Source organism: Crinia signifera, chromosome 2 (genome assembly GCF_055691185.1).
Source record: "Crinia signifera chromosome 2, ASM5569118v1, whole genome shotgun sequence".
NCBI lineage: Eukaryota > Metazoa > Chordata > Amphibia > Anura > Myobatrachidae > Crinia > Crinia signifera.
Window position 1 is genome coordinate 56,111,203 of NC_139218.1, and position 15,878 is coordinate 56,127,080.

The following is a 15,878-nucleotide window of genomic DNA, read 5'->3' on the forward strand; positions in this document are numbered from 1 at the left end:
GGCGGCGGGGACGGGCGGCGTTTGCGGTGAGCGCAGTGTACTTACACATAGCAGCAGCGGCGGGGACGGGACACGCAGTGGCGGCTATTATATTTTTAAAATACTTGTCAAATGACCGGCCGCTCTCTGATTGGCTGAGAGCTCTCCGGCCAATCAGAGAGCGGCCGGTCATTTGACAAGTATTTTAAAAATATAATAGCCGCCACTGCGCGTCCCGTCCCCGCCGCTGCTGCTATGTGTAAGTACACTGCGCTCACCGCACACGCCGCCCGTCCCCACCGCCGCTGCCCGCCCCCACCACTGCTGCCGCTGGCCGCCCCCACCACCGCTGCCGCTGGCCGCCCCCACTACTCCCCCGGTGTCTGTATGCATATGCCTGTCAGGTGGCAGGCATATGCATACAGGGAGGTCAGACGTGATCGTATGTACAGACCGTCCGACCTCCCTGATCCGGTCCGATGCGCACGGGACCGCGCATCGGATCGGATCAAATGTCACATACCTACGATTTTGGGCCGATTTCATCCGATTATCGGCACAAAGTGCCGAAATCGGATGAAATCGTCCCAAAATCGCATAGTGTATGGGGGCCTTAAGTCAGACAGAACCTGAAATATCTGACTGGGAATAACAATTAACAGGCTTGGATGGGGACCACTACTTTGAAGTCAGATATCTCTGGTTCCCAAGGGCCGATTTTTACAATTCTTGTATCCATGGAAAGAGGGGACCCTCAGCTTTCAGCTGAGGGCCCTTAGACTCCTGGGGGGGTTTCTGGGTACTCAGAAACCCCCCCTGCGTGCGCTACTGAGTGGGGACTCTCGGCAGGTAACAATTTTGTATCCAGAGATCAAGTTGGCCAAATATTATAATTGGATTGTAGCAGCAGTTGTAATTAGAGATGTGCGGCGGCCACTTTTTCGGGTTTTGGTTTTGGATCTGGATCTCCCTTCGTGTTTTGGATCTGGATTGGTTTTTGGCAAAACCACCCTTGTGGGTTTTGGTTTTGGATCTGGATTTTTATGAAAAAATGCTAAAAATTGCTAAAATAACAGAATTTGGGCATGTTTTTGCCCCTAAAGTATTATTAACCTCAATAACATTAGTTTCCACTCATTTCTAGTCAATTTTGATCACTTCACAGCTTACAAAATTGTTTTCATTTACTGTAGTTGGGCCAAAAGGGTATACCGAGGTAGCTGGATGACTAAGCTAAGCGACAGCAGTGGGCATCACATACATGTGGACCTTACACTTCCAACCTGGCACATCTTGGAAGCAGAGCGGCACTGCAGGGACAGACAGGGTGGCAGTTTAATAAATTATCCCCAAAAAAGAGAAATGCTCCAAAGAGCAAAAAATACAAAGAGGTATCGGCCTTGTCATGACTGGTGGTAGCAGCTTCAGCACTTCTATCAGGTTGCTGATCTCCCACTATTTCCTCCTCCATCATCCTCCAAAAATGTGTTTTTATTTTATTTATTACTTTTATTTATTTTCCTTACTTTACACTGGACACAGCCTGTCACACTGGACACAGCCCCTTGGACACTGCCCCTGGACACAGCCCCTGGACACTGCCCCTGGACACAGCCCGTCACCCTGGACACAGCCCCTGGACAATGGACACAGCTTCTGGACACAGCTCCTGTACACTGGACACAGGCCCTGTCACACTGGACACAACCCCTGTACACAGCCCCTGTACAATGGACACTGCCCCTGGACACAGCTCCTGTACACAGCTCCTGTACACTGGACACAACCCCTGTACACTAGAAACAGCCCCTGTACACAGCCCCTGTACACTGGACACAGCCCCTGTCACACTGGACACAGGCCCTGTCACACTGGACACAACCCCTGTACACAGCCCCTGTTCACAGCCCCTGTACACTGGACACAGCCCCTGTACACTGGACACAACCCCTGCACACAGCCCCTGTACACTGGACACAACCCCTTTACACTGGACACAGCCCCTGTACACAGCCCCTGTACACTGGACACAGCCCCTGTACACTGGACACAAACCCTGTACACTGGGCACAGACCCTGTCACACTGTACACAGGCCCTGTCACACTGGACACAAGCCCTGTCACACTGAACACAGCCCCTGTACAGCCCCTTGTACACTGGCCACTGCAGCCCCTGTACACTGGACTTGTGTACAGCAGCCCCTGCAAACCCTAATCGAGTGAGCAGCAGCAAAATAATGTATTATTATTATAGCACAGCACACAGCACAGAGCACAACCACCCTCTTCCCTCTCCTATGCTGGAGTAAAGATGGCGGGGCGCGCGTGCGTCTTATATAGAATCCAGATCCCGCGAGAATCCGACAGCACGATGATGACGTTCGGCCTCGTTATTGGTACGGAATTCAGGCGGGAACTCCTGAGCCGACCCGTATCCTGACCCGGATCCCGATATTCGGCTCTGGCGGATCTCAGGGATCCGGACCCGCTCATCTCTAGTTGTAATATGTGCAAATGTCCCAGTTAAGCACCCAGTTGAGCCACAGGATGGAGATCGATGGTATGGACAGGTGGGGAAAACGATCACTTGGTCAGGCAGGAGGAAGGTTGAGAAGGATTGGAAGCAGGCACAGCGTCTTGGTTGCTGCCACCGGCATAGCTCTGTTGGAATGAGAGCCGGCACCGGGAGCAATCTCCGTCGTGTGTATGTAGGTGGTCAGTCGCTACCACCGGCGTGACTCTGTTGTTGTGAGAGTCAACGCCGGGAGCAACCTCCGCAAGATGTGAGTACCTCTCGACCTCTGACTGCGTTGACAGGTGACATAGTCCGGTTCTCTGTAAGTGAACAAGCGCTTACAGGCTTCACACTGGTCTCGCTGTGAGATGTTATAATCAGTGCTTCGGTGTGAGGAAGATGGTCCCGCCGGACACCCAGTTTACTCAAACGTCCCAATGTCTCCAGGCTGGGTATTGGGGCTGGGAAGATAATTCGGTCAGCAGACAAAAGGACAGGCAGATATTTGGGTATTAGTGGAACCCCTCTTGACGCATTTCAGAAGTGCACCTAGCTTGGAGACATCAGCCCCCTGTCCACTATCCCAAACACACAGAGGTAATCTGAAGAACAGCCGCAGTGGCAGTGCGGCGTCCAGAAGAGGAGTCCTAGTGTGACAAAAGGATTTATAACATCAGTGGAGAGGAGAAAAATCCCCTAGGAGGTCCGGTGAGCTCAAAATAATCTTGTTTGTTCAAGTGGAAATAACTGTTTTTAAATGTGTATTGCAATCTCTGCATTTTTTTATATTTTTTCCTTAAAGAGAAATTTTTTTCTCTGATTTGGTTGGTGGAAATTGTTAGATTGCAGCGCTCAGCGCCTGTCTCCATACACTGTCTAGTGTAAGGCTTACAGTCTGCCTTGTCCCCTTGCAGCAACGTAGCTAGGCGTCACCTTGAGTGACAGCTCGCTTAAGCGTATAGCAGGGCAGAGACCCCTGACCCTGCTGGCAGCGTTCCCTTTCCTGTTAGGAAGTCCCCGCGTAGTGTGTGCCTCAGAGCGTATGTGACTCCGTCCATGCTGTTTGTAGCTCCACGTGCACCGGAGCGCATAGGAGCAAGTCCCCGCTGTAATCCCGTTACCAGCGTGACCTTTTGCACAGGGAGATCAGTCATCATTGGCAGCAGCGAGACTGGGAGAGATACCGCAGCGTAAACCAGCAAACTGTCATTGACCCTGCACGCGCCAAAACGCTACAGCTAAGTAACAACCAGAGACTGTCGTTCCCAATGTACCAGTTTGTATTACCGCTTGAAGTTAACTACTAAAGTACTGTTGTAACCTACAAGCCTGCCACTTGAATAAACCCTTCATTTGGTTATATCTTCTAAGTGTGAGGTCTGACAACCACACTGCACGTACTTATAGACACTCTGCCAATAGGTTATGGGCCCAGCACGTCACGTGCGCGAAGATTAACCCCCTAAAGACAAAGTGCTAGCGCAGTACATAAAAGAACACAAAGGAATTATTTCTGAATTGCCATTTGTGGAAGAGTTAACGAGAATGCACAGTACAGGGCATAGCATGAACTTTCCAAAGCTCAAAGGCTCAGAGAATTATACTACATGGAAGTTCGCTATGGAAATGCAGCTTAAGAGGGAGAAGCTATGGAAAGTCACAATAGCCCCAGGAGATAGTCCAAACCCAGAAGAGGTAGACAAGGCCATTGGCACAATAGGCCTGGCTGTGGAGCAGCATGTTTATTCTACTATCTGTGGGAAGGAGTCCGCTAAGGACATGTGGACAACTCTACAAGGTGCTTATGAGAATAAAGGCTTAATGAGAAGGATAAGTCTGAGACGCACACTGTATGGAACAAAGCTGAATGCATGCAAGGACATGAACGATTATATTGATAAGATACTATCGATAGCTCAGCAATTGGCATGTGTAGGAGCAAAAGTGGATGAGGAAGAAGTGGCGATGGTAATGCTGCAGAACTTGACAGAAGAATTTGACTTCCTAGTTGTCGCACTGGAGTCAAATGAAACCAAGCTTACAACTGAAGTTGTGAGAGCCAAACTACTACAGTTCCAAGAAAGAATCCACAAGGATGCCATAGCTGAGGGTTCTGCCTTAGTAGCAAAGGGTGCGAAACCCAAGAAATGCACATTCAAATGTTATGTGTGCCACAAAGTAGGGCACAAGGCTTCAGAATGCAGACTGAAGAACACTAGTGGCATGCACAAGCGGCATGATAAGAAGAACGAGTCAGCACTGAATGTAACAGACAAGCCAAGGAGGGATCTCTGGTACATGGACTCGGGAGCCTCTAGACACTTCAGCTGCAACAAGGAGTGGTTCAATTCTTTAACACAGTGTACACCCACAACAGTTACCGGGATTGGTGAAAAGGTCCTTACTGCGTCAAATGTTGGGACAATCACAGTGAGACTAAGAATTGAGGGACAGACAGTAGTCACAGATATTCAAGACGTCCTGTATGTACCAGAATTGGGAAGTAACCTCATCGCTATCAGCGTACTCGAGGCAAAAGGCTACAGAGTCCAGTTTGCAAAGGGCAGGTGTATGGTGCATAATGAAAGAGGGACTGTAATAGCTTCAGCAACCCGATGCAACCAACTATACGTCCTAGACACAGATGAATGCGTAGCTTTGGCAGCCTCTGCTGAAAATGAGTCGATGGAACTCTGGCACAGACGTTTGGGACACTTAGGATATGATAATGTCCAGAAATTAGCTGATGGAATGGCAACAGGAATCACAGTGAAGGACACCGGAAGACCTGTGTGCGAGAGTTGCATAAAAGGCAAGCAGACCCGCAACCCATTTCCCAAGTCAGCAGGCAGAGCAGAAACACAATTAGCTCTGGTGCACACAGATGTGTGCGGACCAATGGAAGAGGAGTCAACCAGTGGTTACAAATACTTCATGACTCTCATCGATGACGCCACAAGAATGACACACGTATACTTCATAAGGAAGAAAAGTGAGGTGGTCAAGAAAATTGTGGAGTACAAGAACCTAGTGGAAACTCAGACGGGCCTAAAGCTAAAGGTCCTGAGGTCCGACAATGGGGGAGAGTACGAAAATTAAGTTCTAACCGACTTTCTCAGAAAACATGGCATAAAGCATCAGCTGACGATGGCCTACACGCCTGAACAGAATGGCGTAAGTGAAAGGGCGAACCGAACAATCGTTGAAAGAGCACGAGCGATGGTGAACGATGCTGGCCTGGAGAAGAGTTTTTGGGCAGAAGCTGTATCTACTGCAGTATACCTGAAAAACAGAACACCTACAGTGGCCGTGAAGGGAAAAACCCCCTTAGAGGCCTGGTCTGGGAAGAAGCCAGACATCAGTCATCTCCGTGTCTTTGGGAGCAGAGCTTATGCGCATATACCAAAGGAGAAATGGAAATCTGCAATAGACACAGAGCTATCAGCACTGAGAGAGAACGATACTTGGACCATAGTAGATAGGCCAAGCAACCGCAAGACAGTCAAGAACAAGTGGGTCTTCTGCAAGAAGTTAAATTCAGACGGAGAAGTTGCCCGTTACAAAGCCCGTCTTGTTGCTAAGGGATACACACAGAGATCCGGAATTGACTATGGGGAGATATACTCACCTGTTGCGAGGTATAACACTCTCAGGTTAGTAATTGCAGTCGCCACCTTACAAGACTTACTGCTATACCAACTAGACTTCGACTCAGCGTTCCTAAATGGAGAACTACTCGAAGAGATCTACATGGAATCGCCAGATCATTATAATGAGGATGAACTTCAGACAGAAAAGGTGTGTCTTCTGAAGAAATCCATATACGGCCTAAAGCAGAGTGGTCGTTGCTGGTACATAAAATTGGACACAGTACTACTTGAAATGAATTTTATTAGATCAGAGACTGACCACTGCCTTTATCACAAAACTCTGGGAGAAAAGTTGTTCATCATAGCAGTCTATGTGGATGATATACTTATAGCAGGTCACGAAGATCACATCACAAGTGTAAGAGATCAACTGAAACAGAGATTCAAGTTGAAAGACTTAGGTCCAGCCAATCATCTGTTGGGCATGAGAATTGTTCAAAACTTGCAAAAGGGAACAGTCACAGTCGACCAACAAATGTACATCGAGGCAACAATCTTGAAGTATGGGATGGCAGACTCCAAGTCAGTGAATACACCAATTGACAAAAGCATCAAGATTACAAAAGGTATGTCACCAACCACACAAGAAGAAGCAGAGGAAATGCAAGATGTTCCTTACAAGAACGTGGTTGGAAGTCTTATGTATGCAAGTATTGGAACCCGTCCAGACATCACTCATGCAGTCAGTCGGGTGAGCCAATTTGCAATAAATCCTGGAAGACAACACTGGATCGCAGTGAAGAGGATCCTGAGATACCTAAAAGGTACAAGTTCCTTGAAACTAAAATTCGCCAAGACAAGCAATTCAAATTTGAAAGTCTTCTGCGATGCCGACTGGGGAGCAGATGAAGATGATCGTCGTTCCCACACCGGTTACCTGTACACACTGGCCGGAGCTGCAGTTAGTTGGGCGAGTAGAAAACAACCAACCGTTGCTCTCTCAACAACTGAGGCCGAATACATGGCTCTTACAGAGACATCGAAAGAAGCACTCTGGATCAAAGAGACTTTGTGTGAGTTAGGTCTACTTTATGAAGAAGAGACTATCAGTATCGCATGTGACAACAGGGGAGCAATAGATCTTTCCTGTACTACCAAGCACCATGGAAGGTCGAAGCACATCGCGATAAGACACCACTTCATCAGAGAACTAGTGGAGAACAAGTCCATCGATGTTGAATACATTGCAAGTGAACAGAATGTCGCTGACATGCTTACTAAAGGACTGTCGACAAACTTGCTTATTAAGTTCGTGAAGGACTGTGGACTTGTCTAAGTTCAAAATGTTGATTTGAAGTTTTGATGTTCTGAATGTCTTTTCTCTCTAACCATATTTTCGGTTACAGGTATCACAAAAGGACAAAGCACTGTATTAAGTTCTTTTATGTAGCCGAAGACAGCCTTGAGCGAGGGGGAGTGTTAGATTGCAGCGCTCAGCGCCTGTCTCCATACACTGTCTAGTGTAAGGCTTACAGTCTGCCTTGTCCCCTTGCAGCAACGTAGCTAGGCGTCACCTTGAGTGACAGCTCGCTTAAGCGTATAGCAGGGCAGAGACCCCTGACCCTGCTGGCAGCGTTCCCTTTCCTGTTAGGAAGTCCCCGCGTAGTGTGTGCCTCAGAGCGTATGTGACTCCGTCCATGCTGTTTGTAGCTCCACGTGCACCGGAGCGCATAGGAGCAAGTCCCCGCTGTAATCCCGTTACCAGCGTGACCTTTTGCACAGGGAGATCAGTCATCATTGGCAGCAGCGAGACTGGGAGAGATACCGCAGCGTAAACCAGCAAACTGTCATTGACCCTGCACGCGCCAAAACGCTACAGCTAAGTAACAACCAGAGACTGTCGTTCCCAATGTACCAGTTTGTATTACCGCTTGAAGTTAACTACTAAAGTACTGTTGTAACCTACAAGCCTGCCACTTGAATAAACCCTTCATTTGGTTATATCTTCTAAGTGTGAGGTCTGACAACCACACTGCACGTACTTATAGACACTCTGCCAATAGAAATAAAGTATTGGCTGTTTTTAAAGAAAAGTGCAAGGATCATATATATTTTTCCTCAAGAACTGTTTAATATTCCTCTGCATACCCTACAAAAAAATCTGGGACATACATTTACCAGCGCTGCAGTCAGCCCTTAATTACACTGCTTCGCCAGTATTTACTACTCTACCAACCGGAATTAAAGCAAGGTTTCTCTGGAGCAACAGTGCCACACGGTGGCCTAAGGATAAAAGTGAAGCCGTATATAGGCTTGCAGAACAGTGCCTTTTTAGAGCAAAGTATCATCCTCCCTAGACATTAAGTCCTATGCATAGGCTCTTCTCAGGACTGGCCGGCCTAGCAATAAAGAGTACCCGGGTATATGCGGTTTGAGGATACTGTGATAGTAATGTTAGAGTGTGATTTCTGTCTTATTCGATTCGATGGTGATACTGCCTTTAACATCGTAGAAGCATACAATAGTGGTATAAGTGTCTCCTCAGGCACATAGTCAGAAAATAAGGAGTCATATGACCCCCTCCATAGGGCAGTAACACAGCGAAGACCGAATAGTCCCCTGCACGAGTGCACTCACTAACGCTGATGTTGAAGTTTGCTGTTTGACTACTACGGTGATTAGCGTTGGTTTTGTATTTATTATGCTGCATTGACATAATTTGTGTCAAGGTATTTGCCTGGTACTGAGGCGAGAAGGGCTGACACCCCTTGTTGCAGGCCCAGAATAAATAGTCAAAGTTACATTTGTGTTGCCTGATCTTTGTTATCCATCCCACAGAACTGAGAAGACTCCTGAACGGTTACGGTAATGATTGGTGGGACCGGCTCTAATCGTGCCAAGCAAGGTAACCTCTACCCGGTGTCACTAACTAGGCAGGAGTCATCTTGCACATAGTCTCCCCTACGATGGTAAAATATGTAATATAATAATATTATTATTATTAGGGAAGTGTTAATATACATAATGTTCATTATCTTTCTTCAGTTTTAACAGAATGACAAATTATATATTTTTATTGTCCCTGCCATAACCCTCTAGTGCAGGGGTGGCCAACCCACGGCTTTGCGTTCAAATCGGCAGTGGGAGCACAAAGAGTGACCCGGCGGCTGGCGCATGCGCTGTCACGCTAGGAAGAAGTCTTTCATTAGTCTGTAAATGGTGCTGGAAGACGCTGATGCCAGCATCCTCCTAGCACGACAGCGCATGTGCCGGCGCCGGGTCACTCATTGTGCTCCTCCTCCCACTGCCGTGTCCTGGCAGCGCTGGGACAATTTGAACACCTACTGTACGTCTCCGGCTCCTACTTCTGCACCACCGCCTGCCATTCCGAGCCCTCCTGGCTGTGCCCGTGGTAAATAGGGCTCTCTTAATGCATTAAAAAGAAAAAGGTGTGTGTGTGTGTATATATATATATATATATATATATATATATGTACTTGATGTTAAATGCATATATATATATATATATATATATATATATATAAAAATTTTTTTACAGGTTTAGCCAGTTTCATCTATCATATCTTCCGTGCAGGGATGCGCAATTGTCTCACATGTACGTGCATCCCATTCTTGGTGAACAGCGTGTGAGACTGAAAGATATGGCGCGCTGGCCAGATAGATGAAACTGGCGTATCGGCTCTTTGTCTTACAGAGTTTTCGGCTCTTCGCCGCTGATTGGTTGGCCACCCATGCTCATGGTTGGGGTGACTGGACATTTTTCAATACCCTTTGGGAATATATAGTTGTAATGGGTTATATCTTCTCTGTACTGTACTCAAACATTGAGCTTATTTGTAGATTTTTCAGCCCCCATCAGTCATTTGGTGGCTGATTATATCATGTGAGTGTGCTCCTGATTGATGAATGGGCAATGAGCAGATACTGTGTGCATAATTAAATGCACTGCAATGTGTAAGGTACTAGTAATGCAATGTGTAATGTACTTGTAATACAATGTGTAAGGTACTTGTAATGCAATGTGTAAGGTACTGGTAATGCAATGTGTAATGTACTGGTAATGCAATGTGTAAGGTACTGGTAATGCAATGTGTAAGGTACTGGTAATGCAATGTGTAAGGTACTGGTAATGCAATGTGTAAGGTACCGGTAATGCAATGTGTAATGTACTTGTAATGCAATGTGTAATGTACTTGTAATGCAATGTGTAAGGAACTGGTAATGCAATGTGTAATGTACTTGTAATGCAATGTGTAAGGTACTAGTAATGCAATGTGTAAGGTACTAGTAATGCAATGTGTAAGGTACTGGTAATGCAATGTGTAAGGTACTTGTAATGCAATGTGTAATGTACTTGTAATGCAATGTGTAAGGTACTGGTAATGCAATGTGTAAGGTACTGGTAATGCAATGTGTAAGGTACTGGTAATGCAATGTGTAAGGTCAGTGGCGTAGCTTGCTTTGTGGCGCCCCCCCCCCCCCCGCCGTTAATGGGGGGGCGCCTCCCCGTCGGCCTCCCTCCCCCGGCCGCCCGTGCCCCCCCATCGCCGCAGGTTTACCTGTCTGCGCTGCAGCGCGTCCCGGCTCCCCTCCTGGCTTCAATTAATTCTATGCAGACGGACCACGATAAAATGTCCGCCGCCATACCGCAGACAGTTTCAGAGGGACGCGCAGACAGGTAAAGGGGCGGGGGCATTACTATAGCACCGCAGCCCCCCGGCGCCCCCACATGCACAGCAAACCCCCCCCCCCCGCGCGACCGCGGGGGCTGCGGTGCTATAGTTACGCCACTGTGTAAGGTACTGGTAATGCAATGTGTAAGGTACTGGTAATGCAATGTGTAATGTACTTGTAATGCAATGTGTAATGTACTTGTAATGCAATGTGTAATGTACTTGTAATGCAATGTGTAAGGTACTAGTAATGCAATGTGTAAGGTACTGGTAATGCAATGTGTAAGGTACTGGTAATGCAATGTGTAAGGTACTGGTAATGCAATGTGTAATGTACTGGTAATGCAATGTGTAAGGTACTAGTAATGCAATGTGTAATGTACTTGTAATGCAATGCAATGTGTAAGGTACTGGTAATGCAATGTGTAAGGTACTGGTAATGCAATGTGTAAGGTACCGGTAATGCAATGTGTAAGGCACCGGTAATGCAATGTGTAAGGCACCGGTAATGCAATGTGTAAGGTACCGGTAATGCAATGTGTAAGTTACCGGTAATGCAATGTGTAAGGTACCGGTAATGCAATGTGTAAGGTACCGGTAATGCAATGTGTAAGGCACCGGTAATGCAATGTGTAAGGCATCGGTAATGCAATGTGTAAGGTACCGGTAATGCAATGTGTAAGGTACCGGTAATGCAATGTGTAAGGTACCGGTAATGCAATGTGTAAGGTACCGGTAATGCAATGTGTAAGGTACTGGTAATGCAATGTGTAAGGTACTGGTAATGCAATGTGTAATGTACTTGTGTAACCCCTGGGAGTGCTGCAGATGGACTTGAGCACCCAGAGGCAGGGGCTGGCTGGCAACTTTTAGCCTGGGGGGCAAGTCTAGAGCACTGGCCCATAAGTAGCGCATAAGTGGCCCATAAGTAGCGCATTGTTAAATGCAGGTTTTTAATTAAAAAAATTAAAAGCCTAATATATGATGCAGGGGGACTAGTGACACTACCCCCTGGCATTATTGTCATGTGGCTCCAGGTTAACTGAGATTTTGCGCAAGTGCAGAAGCTCCGATTGTGGCAGCCGAGGTTTTGTATGTATCAGCCCGGCTTTGTAGGAGAATGGCCACTGAGAGGGGTGCGGGACATGGCACACTGAAAATTTGCCTGGCTTCCCACTATCCCACTGGCTGCTCACCTGCATAAAAAATAGAAGAGGACACCACTGGCTGTTCTCCTGCATAAATAACGATCTGGACACCACAGGCTGCTCTCCTGCATAAATAAATAACAGGACACCACAGGCTGCTCTCCTGCATATATAAAGAACAGGACACCACAGGCTGCTCTCCTGCATAAATAAAGAACAGGACACCACAGGCTGCACCCCTGCGTAAAAGACAGGACACCACAGGCTGCTCCCCCTGTATAATAATAATGCCATGATGCCACAGGCTGCTCCCCCTGTATAATAATAATGCCATGATGCCACAGGCTGCTCCCCCTGTATAATAATTTGTGTCATGGCATTACTATTATTATATTATACAGAGGGAGCAGCCTGTGGTGTCATGGCATTATTATCATTGTACAGGGGGAGCAGCCTGTGCTGTCATGGCATTATTATTATTATACAGGGGGAGCAGCCTGTGGTGTCATGCCTTTATTATTATACAGAGGGAGCAGCCTGTGGTGTCATGGCATAATGCCATGACACCACAGGGTGCTCCCCCTGTACAATAATAATTATGACACCACAGGTTCCTCCCGCTGTATAATATAAAAGTAATACCATGACACCACTGGCTGCTCCCTCTGTATAATAATAATGCAATGACACCACATGCTGCTCCCGCTGTATAATAATAATGCAATGACACCACAGGCTGCTCCCGCTGTATAATATAATAATAGTAATACCATGACACAAATTATTATACAGGGGGAGCAGCCTGTGGTGTCATTGCATTATTATTATACAGAGGGAGCAGCCTGTGGTGCCATGGCATTACTTTTATATTATACAGGGGGAGCAGCCTGTGGTGTCATGCCATTATTATTATTATACAGAGGGAGCAGCCTGGGGTGTCATGGCATAATGCCATGACACCCCAGGCTGCTCCCCCCTGTACAATAATAATTATGACACCACCGGTTGCTTCCCCTGTATAATATAAAAGTAATGCCATGACACCACTGGCTGCTCCCTCTGTATAATAATAATGCAATGACACCACAGGCTGCTCCCGCTGTATAATAATAATGCAAAGACACCACAGGCTGCTCCCGCTGTATAATAATAATGCAATGACACCACTGGCTGCTCCCGCTGTATATAAATAATGCAATGACACCACAGGCTGCTACCGCTGTATAATAATAATGCAAAGACACCACAGGCTGCGCCCACTGTATAATATAACAATTGTAATGCCATGACACAAATTATTATACAGGGGGAGCAGCCTGTGGCGTCATTGCATTATTATTATACAGAGGGAGCAGCCTGTGGTGTCATGGCATTACTTTTATATTATACAGGGGAAGCAGCCTGTGGTGTCATGGCATTATTATTATAATATAGAGGGAGCAGCCTGTGGTATCATGGCATAATGCCATGACACCACAGGCTGCTCCCCCGTACAATAATAATGACACCACAGGCTGCTCCCCCTGTATAATATAAAAGTAATGCCATGACACCACAGGCTGCTCCCCCTGTATAATAATTTGTGTCATGGCATTTCTATTATTAATAGTAATGCCATGACACAAATTATTATACAGGGGGAGCAGCCTGTGGTGTCATTGCATAATTATTAATATACATGAAACAGCAGATATGTCGTTTTAGGTGTTTAATGTTAACTTACTGTTTTATCCCTCAGGCAGCTCCTCCTGTCCTGCTGCGGCTCCACGAATTTCAATTCCCCTCTCTGCGGCCTCCTGAAGCGGCCCCCACGACTTGTCCTGCGGCCCCTGCCTTCCTCCAGTCTCTGCAGACGCGTGGGTGGGAGGCGTCATCGTCATGACGTCCCCACCCAGCGTCTACCACTGCCGCCGGGGATAAGAGGGAACAGGCTGCCGGGCCCTCCTCCACGTAGCCGTGGAGGCCGGCGGCCATGTTCCTGTGGCCGGAGACATCATTTAAAAGACCACAGGAACATGGCCGCCGGCAGTGAAAAAAACAACCGGTAAGGCGGCCTCGGACACGGCCGCGGCGGCGCGGCCCGCAGCACACCAGCCAGAGCGGCCTGGGGGGCAGATGGCACCCTGCCCCCCGGCCCAGCCCGCCCCTGCCCAGAGGCTACTAATAACTTCTACACAAATAAGGAGAGAGATGGACTAGGGGCCAGATTCTCTAAGCTTCAAAAGTGATAAAATGGACAGTGATAAACAGCCAGCCAATCAGCTCCTGTCTGACATTTTTCAAACACAGTCTGTGACATGGCAGGTAGGAGCTGATTGGCTGGCTGTTTATCACTTTCCATTTTATCACTTTTGAAGCTTAGAGAATCTGGCCCAATGTCTTTTAACATTCCAGGAAGAGAAACTACACCTCCCAGGAGGCCACTGTAAAAGGGGGAGGAGCTAAAAAACGGATCTGTGTGTGGGAGGACTGGAATCCCCCAGTGCAAGTGCATGTCATGAGGGAGAGGAGATCAAAGAGTATCCAGAGAGAGAGACTGTGCTGTGTGAGAAGTCCAGGAGAGGGGACCCAGTTCAAGAAGGCACAATATTCTTGATATAGACAGAACTCACAGTTTGAAGAAGGATTCCAGAGCCAGGGGGAGTGCTGTGAAGTGACAGTAAGGAGCACCAGGGAGAGGCTTGCATGCACCTCTGAGGAAGGACACATTGCAAGTCAGCCATCTTGAATGAGAATCAAGTTCAAGTCTTGTGATCCCCATGTCTGCAGATAAGTAGCTGTTATTTAAGTTGGGTTTGGACTATGTCTGGCCATAAGGGCTGAAGAGTTAGGGATAGATGGGAGGGCAGGTAAATATGCAGCAAGCATCATGCATTTGAACTTATACTCCATGGTATTCCCCTGATGATAAACAAAAGCTGTGGAACTGCAAGTCTCAGGATACACTTAAGCAAGGATACATGCTGAGGAATTACTATTTGTTGCTGCATACACGTGTACACACTGGAATTGTTCTACTTTCCTGCAAAGGATTAACAACTCCTGCAAAGCTGTAAACTGGACAGAGTGCTTCCAAGCCATGCTGATATCAATATAGCATACCTCCCAACTTCTGACCTGTAGAAATAGGGACACTCACGCGGCGAAGCCGTGCGAGCGCCCGAAAAGGGGGCGGGGCGTATGCAAATGAGATTGCGGCTTATGCTAATTAGCCGCAACCTCATTTTCATACGAGAATAGACGCTGTGCGCATGCGCACAGCGTCTATTCTACTAGGTTGGGGGGTCTCCCAACTGCCACCCCCCACAGCGGGACAATGCCTGCCGCGGGTGGGACAGCGGGACAGGACCCGAAAATCGGGACTGTCCCTCTAAAATCGTGACAGTTGGGAGGTATGATATAGAAGGGCCCCAACTCGCAGTGCACTGCTCCATTTGTGTGGTTGTGTGTGGTATCATTGTGCATGGAAGGTATTGTAGAGTTATAAGTAAATATGCTACATACAGCACATGTGGTTATTCCCATTAGCCAGCACCTGTAAAGTTAGTCTCTGAGATACTGAGTCAGTGTAAAAGTGTATGACAAGTGATGTTTATGTCAGAGACAGTTGGAATCATTTAGAGTTATTGTGCTAGCCGGTTGTTCACAGTATAAGCTAGGAGCTGGTGTTATGCTTTCATCCACAATGTCCTATTATTGTATTGTTCCCATCATTGGTTGACATTCTATGGATTGTGATAAATCCGCATTTTTTTTTATCGCACCACTTTGCACTTTTGAAAATCGCAAGATTGGCCCGTGTTTCGCATATTTAATGAGATGCGAAAAACGGGCCAAATACTGCGAATAGGTGCGAGTTGGTGCGATGTATTTAGTCCTGAAAATGTGCGATTTTCATGTCTGAAAATCGCACGTTTGCAGGAAATCTCAAATTAAAATAAAAAAACAGTG

General features: G+C 47.2%; 1 protein-coding gene across 1 annotated transcript in view; it reads left to right on the forward strand.

The window, feature by feature from the left end:
* Window positions 1–8,851: 8,851 nt before the first annotated feature.
* The window catches only part of LOC146059702 (uncharacterized), a 30,583-nt gene continuing 23,556 nt past the window's right edge, over window positions 8,852–15,878 (forward strand). The window contains exon 1 of the mRNA XM_083172161.1: window positions 8,852–8,990. The gene's annotated coding sequence lies outside the window, so the exon portion shown is untranslated. The remainder of the gene's footprint in view (window positions 8,991–15,878) is intronic.